The sequence below is a fragment of the Peromyscus maniculatus genome, chromosome 2, assembly GCF_049852395.1.
Source record: "Peromyscus maniculatus bairdii isolate BWxNUB_F1_BW_parent chromosome 2, HU_Pman_BW_mat_3.1, whole genome shotgun sequence".
Lineage (NCBI taxonomy): Eukaryota > Metazoa > Chordata > Mammalia > Rodentia > Cricetidae > Peromyscus > Peromyscus maniculatus.
The window spans coordinates 114,501,470-114,512,370 of NC_134853.1; the positions used below are offsets into that span (position 1 = coordinate 114,501,470).

General features: G+C 35.8%; 1 long non-coding RNA gene across 1 annotated transcript; it reads left to right on the top strand.

The window, feature by feature from the left end:
• The first annotated feature begins 1,080 nt into the window (after positions 1–1,080).
• On the top strand, positions 1,081–9,073 carry LOC143271678 (uncharacterized). The gene is made up of 3 exons (XR_013048874.1): positions 1,081–1,165; positions 1,761–1,944; positions 8,885–9,073. It is a non-coding gene; the product is annotated as an uncharacterized LOC143271678 (long non-coding RNA).
• Positions 9,074–10,901: the final 1,828 nt, after the last annotated feature.

Consider the following 10,901-nt stretch of genomic DNA (forward strand, 5'->3'; position numbering starts at 1 on the left):
CAGGTATGAGTGCCAAGAAGAGTAAGCCATATGTGGACTCCTTCACAAGGTCAGCCCAGTGCATTATGATTCTACTCCTGGTTTGAGGTCACAGCTTTAAGAACTTTCATTTCATTTGTGTTGATTTATTTCATATGCATATATTTCTTCCATGGCCCTTGGATACACAGGTCAATATCAAGAATGACACAACCCTGTATCCCAGAACTAATACCAAATTGAAGTCTTAAATAGAACCAGGAAGTAAAATTCAACCTACAGCCCCCCTTCCCACTCAGGCTTTCCCTTAATATCTTCACACTGAGCCAAGTGTCATTCCACTATTCTGGCAGGACTGCTGTGTGGGTGCTGCTAGAAGAGCAGGAAGGAAAAGCTGGGGAAACCTCAGGAGCTAGTAAATATTCAGAGCCCCAAATATGATGACTCAAAAAGGTGGAAGTAACGGTGCAAATGATGGTGCAGGGTCTTGCAAAATTAATTGAAGGATTCCTTTTCTGGTCATTTCTTTACAAGTTTATGGCTCTTGAAGGAAAGACTGTTAAGTAGAAAGTCACAAAAGGGAAAAGGTATCAGCATTTTGAGTTTCAAGATATGATTGTTACATATTTCAGACAAACGTCTGAAGGAACAGACTTTCAACTTACAAGAAACTTGGCATACATAAATATGACTAGGATCCTAGCAGCTTCAAGGAATAGGCCTATACAAAAATACTTTGTGTAGAATAATGAATGATAAGTGTAATAATTTTTCCATTTATCTATTTAATAAATTAAAACTTGATTCTGCACAGAGCCAAAGAAGTGCACTAGTATTGTATGCCTCAGTAAAAGGCCTTCTATTACATCTTTCATTTCCTCCCTTCACTAAAATGATTCCCAAGTGTAAGTGTATGACGTGACTTCTAAAACGGATTTTAAAATCAAAAAAGAAGAAAAAGAAAATAAAACAAGGATCTGCTAGACATAAATAGGAATGACCTTTTGGAACTTTTAGAGTCATAATAGAGTACTGGAGCTTCTGGAACAAAACAGATGACTGAAAACAATAAGAATATTTATCACTCACAGTTCTAATGGATAGAAGTCTACAGTGATAGTGTCAGCAGGCCCATGCTCTTGTTAGACTAGGTAGAATCTCTCTATGCAGCATCTGCTAGTGACCGGTAATCGTTGATATTTTTGGTTTATTTATATAACCCTCCAACATCTTTTCTGTTGTAATGTGGCTATTGTCTCCTTAAATCTAAGTCTTCAAATCCTCTCATATGAGGATGCTAATGTTTAGGAACATATGGCTAAGGTCCACTGTCAATATGTCATCTTAACCTGATCATGTTTTCAAAGTTTCCATTTCTAAATAAAATGATTCAGGGTTTCTCTGTGTAATAGCTCTGGCTGTCATGAAACGGACTATGGAGACCAGGCTGTCCTCAAACTCACAGAGATCTGCCTGCATCTGCCTCCCAGGTGCTGGTATTAAAGGCATGTGCCACCACTGTCTGGCAATAAAATGACATTGACAAGAATCAGTTTCTAGAAACTTTGTTAGAAACATAACTTAACCCAAAAGAAAGAAATAGGATATTGTCTGATATCTCTATGCACAAGCTGTTAGACATTTTTTTATAGCCATTAGTAACAAAGAAGGAAACCAGTACTGCCAATTATTTTTGAGTCCCGCAAAAAGGTATAAAAGTGATGGGGCAGGGGGTAGCTAACTGAATAAAGTGTTGTGCCTGCTTGCCATTTTGTTCCCAGAGAATCAGAAAACATGGAATGCTGAGTAAGTGAAACTGTTTAGCAGCCTGTAACCAGGTAGGGCAACAAAAATTTAAGGGGCTATCAATGTACACGGGAAACTGAGAGTCACAATGACATACTTCATTGATGCTTCCTTGCCATCAAAATAGTTTTGCATGCCCCTTACATGCAGACTGGAAGGGTAAGTACTGTGTATTTCCTGAAGAGCTCAAACTAAATGAATGAATTTATCTAAGACTACTATTAAATGTTTTCCCATTAGATTAAATAAGAAGAAAGAATTAAGAATTAAAAAAAGGTCATTAAGGAAAGAAAGGGTGGCATTCCTTGGCAACTTTAAATCTGTGAACTGAGATTTACATCAATTATCTAAATAATGAAAGATGGAAACATTCTCTGGGTTGACTGGGCAAAGCTATATCAGTGATATAAAACCTATTTTTGTAGGGCATGTTACCAGTGTAAAAATAGAGGGCATATCACATCAAAACAGTGAAAACTGGAGAGCTGTAATTCAAGGGAATCCTGAAGGTTTAAAGTGTGCATCACAGAGGTAAAGACTATCATCAACCTGGTTGCTTTTATTCTGGAAGTATCTATGTTTTTCACTTTGACAAGGTAGGATCCTCTCACAGCAAGGCAGATAGCATTTCCAGACACAGATTCGTCAGTCATACACAGCTTATATTCTAAGAAACTGTGAACACTGTATAAAAGATAAAGGAAAAGATGAAAGGTTTGTTAGTTGGTTTTCTCCAGTACTCTGCATAGATAAAACAATATATTTACTAATACATACTTAATGAGAATGACAGCTTTAATGAAATAAACTTACACTTGAATTTTATACCTACTAGTCCATTCATCTTGAACAAGTGACTTAATATTCATAATCCTTAATTTCCTAAAGATCATGATAATACTGCTACCCTCATATAACTAAAAGGCTTTTAATGTGTGTTTAACACTTGTTACATTATCTGGTGCCTGGTGAGAATCTAAACTGTTTTATTTTAAATGGCATATGAAATAAAAAGGAGAGTTGGATTCCTATCTCAATTTTAAAATGTATGTGACAGAAAAATCTATATATTTGTCAGTGAAACTTCAGCATGAATATGAATCAATTGGATACCAGATGAACCATAAATCCCTGACAAAATTTGGAAGATAGTTTATAAGGATAGATATTTAAGATATTGACAATTAAACTCATACCATTTTCTAGATCAAGGAGACTTCTGTCACTGTCCTGATTTTTTTCTATTGGTGTGATGAACACCATGATCAAAAGCAACTTGGAGAGGAAAGGGTTTATTCCTTCATACAGCTTACAAGTTACAGTCATCATCCAGTGAAGTCTTGGCAGGAACCCAAGGTAGAAATCTGGAGACAGGAACTAAAGCAGTGACCATGGAGAAATCCTGCTTATTGGTTTGTTCTCCATGGCTTGCTCAGCTTTTGTTCTTAAACTACCCAGGACTACCTGCACCATCCACAAAATCTGACGTTTCACACGTCATCAGTCAATCAAGAAAATGTCCATAGACTTGCCTACAGGCCAACCTGATGGAGACAGTTTCTCAGCTGAGGGTCCTTCCTTCCACACGACTCTTGCTCATTATTTCAAACTGACATAAAACTAACTAGTATTCTGGTGTTGAACCAAACAAGAGTAGGGAAATAAGGTTTTGCCAGTCAAGTCAGTTCCCAAGACTTTTCTTATTGTTCACTCATCAATTCATTTGTCCAGCATCACAGAGATCTGGCTTTGATCCTCCTGTACACACATAGAATAGTACATGTGATATTAAGTGATGAATCAGATCAACCTCTAACCTAGTCATTGTATTGAATCTCTGTTTCTAACATAGTACTACAATGTTTCTGCTAGTTTATAGTCAGTAACCAATAGTGTAGCTGTTGTTCCCTCATTCCCACTTTATGCAAATGCAGTGTAAGAGTCCCAGTCAATCTGGACTTCGGCATCCTTTTAGTTGTTTTGGCACTCTTGGCACTCTTATTTCTTGGTTGCTGTTGAGCTACTGTGGACATGGACCACATTCAATGGTCTGGATGTCTTGCTCCCTCTAAGACTGCATATATTAGTCAGTTTTCCATTGCTGTGATAAAATTCCTGAAATTACCAGCTTATAAGAAAAAATGTTTACTTTGACTACAGTTTTGGGTTATTTAGTATATTAGATGTTGGCCCATGGCTTTGAGTCTGGCTCAATACAGCATATCATAGCAGGAATACATAATCGACCTAAGGCACTCACTGTATGAGCTGGAAAGCAAAATTTAAATAAACAGGAAGGCAGCTGGAGCTCCACAATTCATGTCAAGGGCAGGTCCCAGTGACTTAAACCTTCCACTAGGCCCCATCTCAGAGCTCTATGAGTTCCCAACAATGCTGTGCTTGGGACTAAGCCTTAACAACAGAGGGCATTCAAGATGCAGATTATAGCACCCATGAATATGAGGCCAAGGCCCATGATTTCTTTACATTTGTCTCAGGTATTTTGAATAGTAACTATATACATCTGTTAAACCTTTGCAGAGTCACCTAAAATGAGCAAGTAAATAAAATTAGATCATGTAAGGTAGGCATTTTATACTTACAAAAGTAGACAAAGATAAAAATGACAACATACATAGTAAATGTCAGTTATAGGACTAAAATTTAACTGAGGCAGATTTCAGTAATTAATAAGAGTGACATTTAATTCTTGTATTTCTTTTTTCCTTTCCTTACTCTCTTTCTTACTTGCTCCTACCTTAACCATATTACAGAACTATGTATCAATTAGGTTTCACTTTTTAACTTACACAACCACTCATCTGAAAAATATTGAGTATATTAAAAAAAAGACTATTCAAGGCTCTGGGGATAAATTTGTGAACATAACCAGATGTGGTGTACGACTGAATGGAGCATTTGACTTACTTATACAGACAGACATTAATTAAACAATCACCCTTTCACATATACTTATATGTTTTAGGAAAGTAGATAATAATGAACCAGTCTTGAAGCGGGAAAGGTCAATTTTCACTTCCTTGAAGAGGTGACTCATGTTGAAACCTGAAGGACATATTTAGTTAAGGTATATTTAACCCATAACATAGACACATTTTTGCTTATCAAAAATGAGCTGGTATTTCAAGCACAATTTCACATAATCTAGTTATTAGATATTTAAATATTTTAGAATAGATGAAGGCAAGGAGAAGATCCTTTTGACAGTGAAGAACCCTATATAAAATAACAGAAAAGTAATTGTACATGTGAGAGACTGAGAGAATGCCATCCTGGTAGAAGAATCTTTGACAAGACTGCAAAGATACACTAAGGAAACCATTTGGCATCTTACATATCAGGTTAAGGAATTTCATTTAAAGACTTCCAAGTGTCTGGAGGATAGGAAACATTCCCTCAAGAGATTATTTTTAGCATGTGTGTATTTTTATAGCATGCTTTGTGCACTATATGCAGATATTGGAGGTGAGAATGTAGGGATTCAGTTAGGTGGCTGCAGCAGTGATTATGATAGATGAAGTAAAGTTGTAAGACATGGCAGTAATGGTAGTGACAGAAAATCTCCTGGACTTGAACATAATCATTGCCTACGATAACAAAATAATTTGTGTTTTAAGTTGGAACACTATGGATAAGAAAGGAGTTACAATTAATGAAATAGTTTTGGAGTGAAGACAATTAGATCAATTTCGGACATGTTGCATTTGAGTTTTCTTTGAAGTTTCTAAATGAAGTTATTAAGCATTCATTTAGGTAATCATATTTAAAAACCTTATAGCTAATGTCTGAGTTGAAAACATATGAGTTCTTCTGAGGGAAGTCAAGATGGACATAGCAAAGTATATAATCTATGATATCAATATTATGGATGAGATTGCCTACGTAGCAATTCAAAGCAAGAACTGCACTTAAAGGAATTTAGCATATACAAAGTAAAAGAGTTGATATCTTAGAACCCTGGAAAAGAGGATTTCAAAGGACAGGGGCAGTCATATACATTTAACTTGAGATGACGTCAGTTAAGACTCTTGTGTTTGGGGTCTCAATGGATAATCGATGGCCAGATTCTTCAAGGCTGCTTCTCTGCTTCAGTTTGGGCCAAAAATTAATAACGACATAATTTCATGCTTAAGTAGTTAATTTTGACAGTGTCTCTTCAAGGCTGTTGACAGCAGTGAGTGGGTAGTCTGTGCCAGGCAGTCAGAAAACCAACTGACTGAAGACTCTGACTCTCAGAGTTGGGATACTCGTTCCCTTTTCTTCTATAGAATTCAGTCCAGGTCATTTACCAGGTGCTCCTTTCAGAAGAGAATATTAAGTAAGTCTTAGAAGGATAGGCACTGTTTACATTTCATGGTAGCAGCATCTATGTTGCATGGACCTTGTCTCCTAGAATTCACTAAGCCAGGATTGGAAATAACTGGGCTTAGTTGTACCATACAGTTAAGTGAGACGTAGTGTCTAAACTGAGAGACAGTTAAGAGGGCCTTATGGGTGTAATTAATCCTAGTCACAATATGTTTCTTATAGTATACTGCAACTATAAAATATTTATTGACTGTGGTTAATTTCAGCCATATGTCTGGTAGGGAGAATGTATTTCCTTTAGTCAATTTGGTAGATTGGGTTATAGAAGAAATAAGCTATTGGAATTATATAGTTCAATCATAAATAATTTACTGAGGGATTTCCCTGGGAAACAGTGAAAATAAAGGCAAGACAGGAATTAAAGAGATGTGTTGAGAGGGACAAGATTTTTTTGGTAGACATAATAAACCTCATTAAAGGAGATGATAAGTGACTGATGCATATATACACATGTGTTGCTGGAGGGCTTCTCTCCAGGTTCCACCAAGCCCCGCAGTCCCACAATCCACGTATAAAATAATCACTCAGACGCTTACATCACTTATAAACTGTATGGCCGTGGCAGGCTTCTTGCTAACTGTTCTTATATCTTAAACTAACCCATTTCTATAAATCGATACCTTGCCACGTCGCTTGTGGCTTACCGGTGTCTTTACATGTTGCTTGTCCTAACAGTGGCTGCAGTGTCTCTCCCTCCTTCTGCCTGTTTCCCCAATTCTCCTCTCTCCTTGTCCCACCTATACTTCCTGTCTGGTCACTGGCCATCAGTGTTTTATTTATATAGAGCGATATCCACAGCACATATGTACATAGATTATAAATGCAGAAGTTTAGTTAATAAACTGGTTTAATAGGAAACAGGAAAGGAGTTAGATGGTAACATGAGATATAGGAGAATTCAAGAGAATATTTTTCTCAATTCATTCACTAGGAAGGGCAAACATAAGAAAATCATGAAAATACTTAGATAATAATATAAAAATCGTAAGGTATATAGTAATAACACACTGGCAATGACATTTATGCTGGGATTATCATAGAGACTGACATGTTCCAGCATTCCTGGTAGTGTGGACCACTGTGTCCCAGTGTTACTAGTGGTGTAGACTGCCATGTTCCAGTGTTACTGGTGGTGTGGACTGCCATGTCCCAGTCTCACTGGTTGGGGGGACTACCATGTCCCAGTGTTACTGGTTTGGAGTACTACCATGTCTCAGTATTACTGATGGTGAGGACTGCCATGTCCCAGTGTTACTGGTGAGGGGGGACTGTCATGCCCCAATGTTACTGGTGGTGTAGACTGCCATGTCCCACTGTTACTGACTGGTGTGCCATCATTGTTTCAATCACTTCATAGATCTAGTGAGTTGTAGGTTAGTGGCAAAATCTCAAATAATTTCTTTTTAGTATCTAATTATTCAATATACAGCAAGAAGTAAGATCACATACTAATTGTGATGGGAACAGTGGTCTTGATAGCATTAGACTGCCAGAGATCTAAGGAGTGTGGGAAAATTTTACATATTCATTATGAAAGTGAGGGAATAAGATGAAAAGAGAAATATAGCAGAATTTTCAGGCAATGGTTTTGTACCTCCTTTATGCTGATGATCATGAATTTATAGTGATGTCAGTCTGCTTTGTGGTGTCACTTTCTCCAATATTATTCATTTGCTGAGATTTAATTAACTGTCAGTCAGCCAACATTTATGGACACCTTTAGCACAACAGGGCTATTTTAGATGCCATGGAGAAAATAGGCCCATGTTTTGCCTTTTACATAGCTAAGATCAGCAAACTCTGTGTCTTGGAGTTCTGGTTCTAAGTTCATTGCAGATGATTTGGGGCTAATTTTCTAAAATATATCAATGATAAACTTGAAAAAATATTAAAAACATAAGCAAATCTTTAAAGGCCCCAAAAAGCAAAGAAAAGAAGGGATGTAGTGTAGGTAATTAATCTTCTAAGCAGTAAATGCGCAGAGAGCTATGTTAATTTGGCTTTTTTACTGAAAGCACTCAATAAACCACAAAAGAAGGGATCCTTGAACTCAAACACAAAACTACAACAATACTGAAGAGGGGCTAAATTATAGAACTAGAAATTGAGGTAATTAAATACTAGAAAAAAATTAGGTGAGTGTAAAAATCTAACTCTAAGCATAAATGTTCTCAAACATTTGAGGAAAAAAAAAAAGAAATTTTACATGTAAGGCAATCCAAGGACTCAGGCAAAATCCGTAAACAGCAGTTGATGTTCTACACAAAGGACATTGTTTGGAATTTAAATGTCACCCAGTTGGAAAGTCATAGCAGATGTCTTAAATTTTTCATTGATGAGGAGGGAAAACAGTGTTGTATTCTATTTACTACTAGAGGAAGGTCATAGTAAACTATTTATTTACTACAACAAAAAATTAACACTTTTGGGGGAAAATAAACCTCTCTACAATGTATCAATCAAGTCTGGCCATAAATAAAAAAAAAATTAGGAAAAAAAAGAAAGAAACTGAACTGCATAAGTCACAGCTAAAGAAAAGTCAGTCAACACCAAAAAGTTCCAAAATAATTCATATTTTGAAACTAGCAGACATGAAGTTTAATTGTTTAGTTGTAAAAAGGTTTACAAGATGGATTTCAACAGGATACCTAAAATTTTCTACACTGTACCCAATAATTCATTCTAATTCATTTCATTATATTTATTCTAGAAATGCGTTTGGAATAAATATCTAAAAGAAGAGGTGGAAATAAGGAAACAAAGGACCTGAAAACATTTAATGTTGTGTTTGTTGAAGATAATAGCAGGACCAGAACACTGAAGGAAGACAAGTTTTTTTGTTTTGTTTTTTTTTCCCTACCTTAACTACTGGCCCCAACTAAGACATTCCAGATTCTACCACAGGTGCAAAGAGCAACATTAATTCTTTTAATCTGTTAAGGGTTATAACCTAATAAATTAAGATCAAAATCATCAGATGGGAAATGATTCATTACTATATTAGGGCAAAGATATCTATTAAAATGCAGAAAGTAGCATACATTATAGTCTAAATATCATATGATAAAAAAAATCCAAGAAACACCTCTCATCATTAGCAGATATTGTATGAAAGTAACTGTTATGCTCTGGTACTCAACCTTCTCATAACCTCTCATCACCAAGCTACCATCACAGTAGTGCTTTCAAACGTTTCCTTATCTCTAAAATATTCTCTACTACTTTGAGCCCTTTCTCCTAAGGCCTAATCACACCTGCTTTAAGTCCTAATGCATTTCTAGGAGCTATTAGGGAGATCACTGCTACTTTCAGTTACTGTAGTGGGGATTCAATGTGAATCAAATAATGGCTTTCTATTGTTGCATGAGTTGCTACAATGATTAAGAGATGATCATTCTCCAATTCTTTTTAAAATATATTGGGAGATGTTTTTATTTCAGAATATTTGAGATCTGAATGCATCATGTTTGAATAGCTTTCATAATTACATTGTTATTATATATTTTGCATTAAGGCAATGTATCTCCATTGGTAGCACAGTAAAAAATAATTCACATTTATCTTGTTGTTAGGATGAGAAATATGATTAATCACCTGAGGGATATGTGGATGTTTTTGTTATAATTACTTATCAATATTTCCATGTGTCCCCTAAAGTATTCTGACCTAACATCATTATCATCCTTATTTGGAGCTTTATTACCCAGGAATACTTTTTTTTTTAATTCTACAATAACCTAATAATGATCATAAATTTATTGGACACCAATAATTAGTGACCGCTACAAGTATATTAACATTAATTAGCCCTAAAACCCAAAAGCTATTTTAAATGTTAAATTTAGCATTAATATTGATCACCATGCTAATTAGTACTAGTAGTAAAAGGAGACAATTGATGAACAGCTATTAGTTTTGGCTTTTCACCCACTGCAATCATTCAGACTCATTTCAGTTTAGTGCTAAAATCAATGTGTAGCCTATGATTTAGATTATCATTTATTTCTTTCATATCCCCAATGGATCCTGGCCTATGCATGCATAATAGTTCAAGGGCTACTGGTTAAACGTTTTATAATAATCTACTGTTGGTTTAGGAATTGGGCACTACGCAGGAGAAGTCTCATAATAATGGCACAAAAGCAATGGAAAGCTTTAGTCCCCATATATGCACCTCTTCAACTAATCACCGCCATCATAATGCACAACCATCATAATCATGAAATGGAACAGAATTCTAAAATTATATTATACATACAATATCCAAGTAGTCTGAGGTAGTTTACTAGCTTAAACTTTTCAAGTGTTTTATAGACATTGGCACAAACTTACATATATTTCTCACGATAATGTTGTGTCACACTAAAAATTTGACACCAGAATCTCTCGTGGATAATAAGCATGTGTATCATATGGAACTATGTCAGAGAAAGAAAGTCTTGGATAGCTTTCACCTGCTTGGATGCTGTGATTTCTTCCTTCTGGAGTCTCTTCCCACTATTCCAGCCTGGACAATGTTTACTTATCTCTCATGGATCAGATCACTACATATATTTCCTGGTCAGAATATCTAAGTAACAACACAAGGCCAAACCATATTCTGGGTGTCACTAAGCATATAAAAGTTAGTAAAGCACTATTCTCCTCTCAAGATTCTATCCAATTACCTGAATTTGAGCATGACCTTAAGCAGGTTACTAATATGAATTATCCCCAGTTTCCTCAAT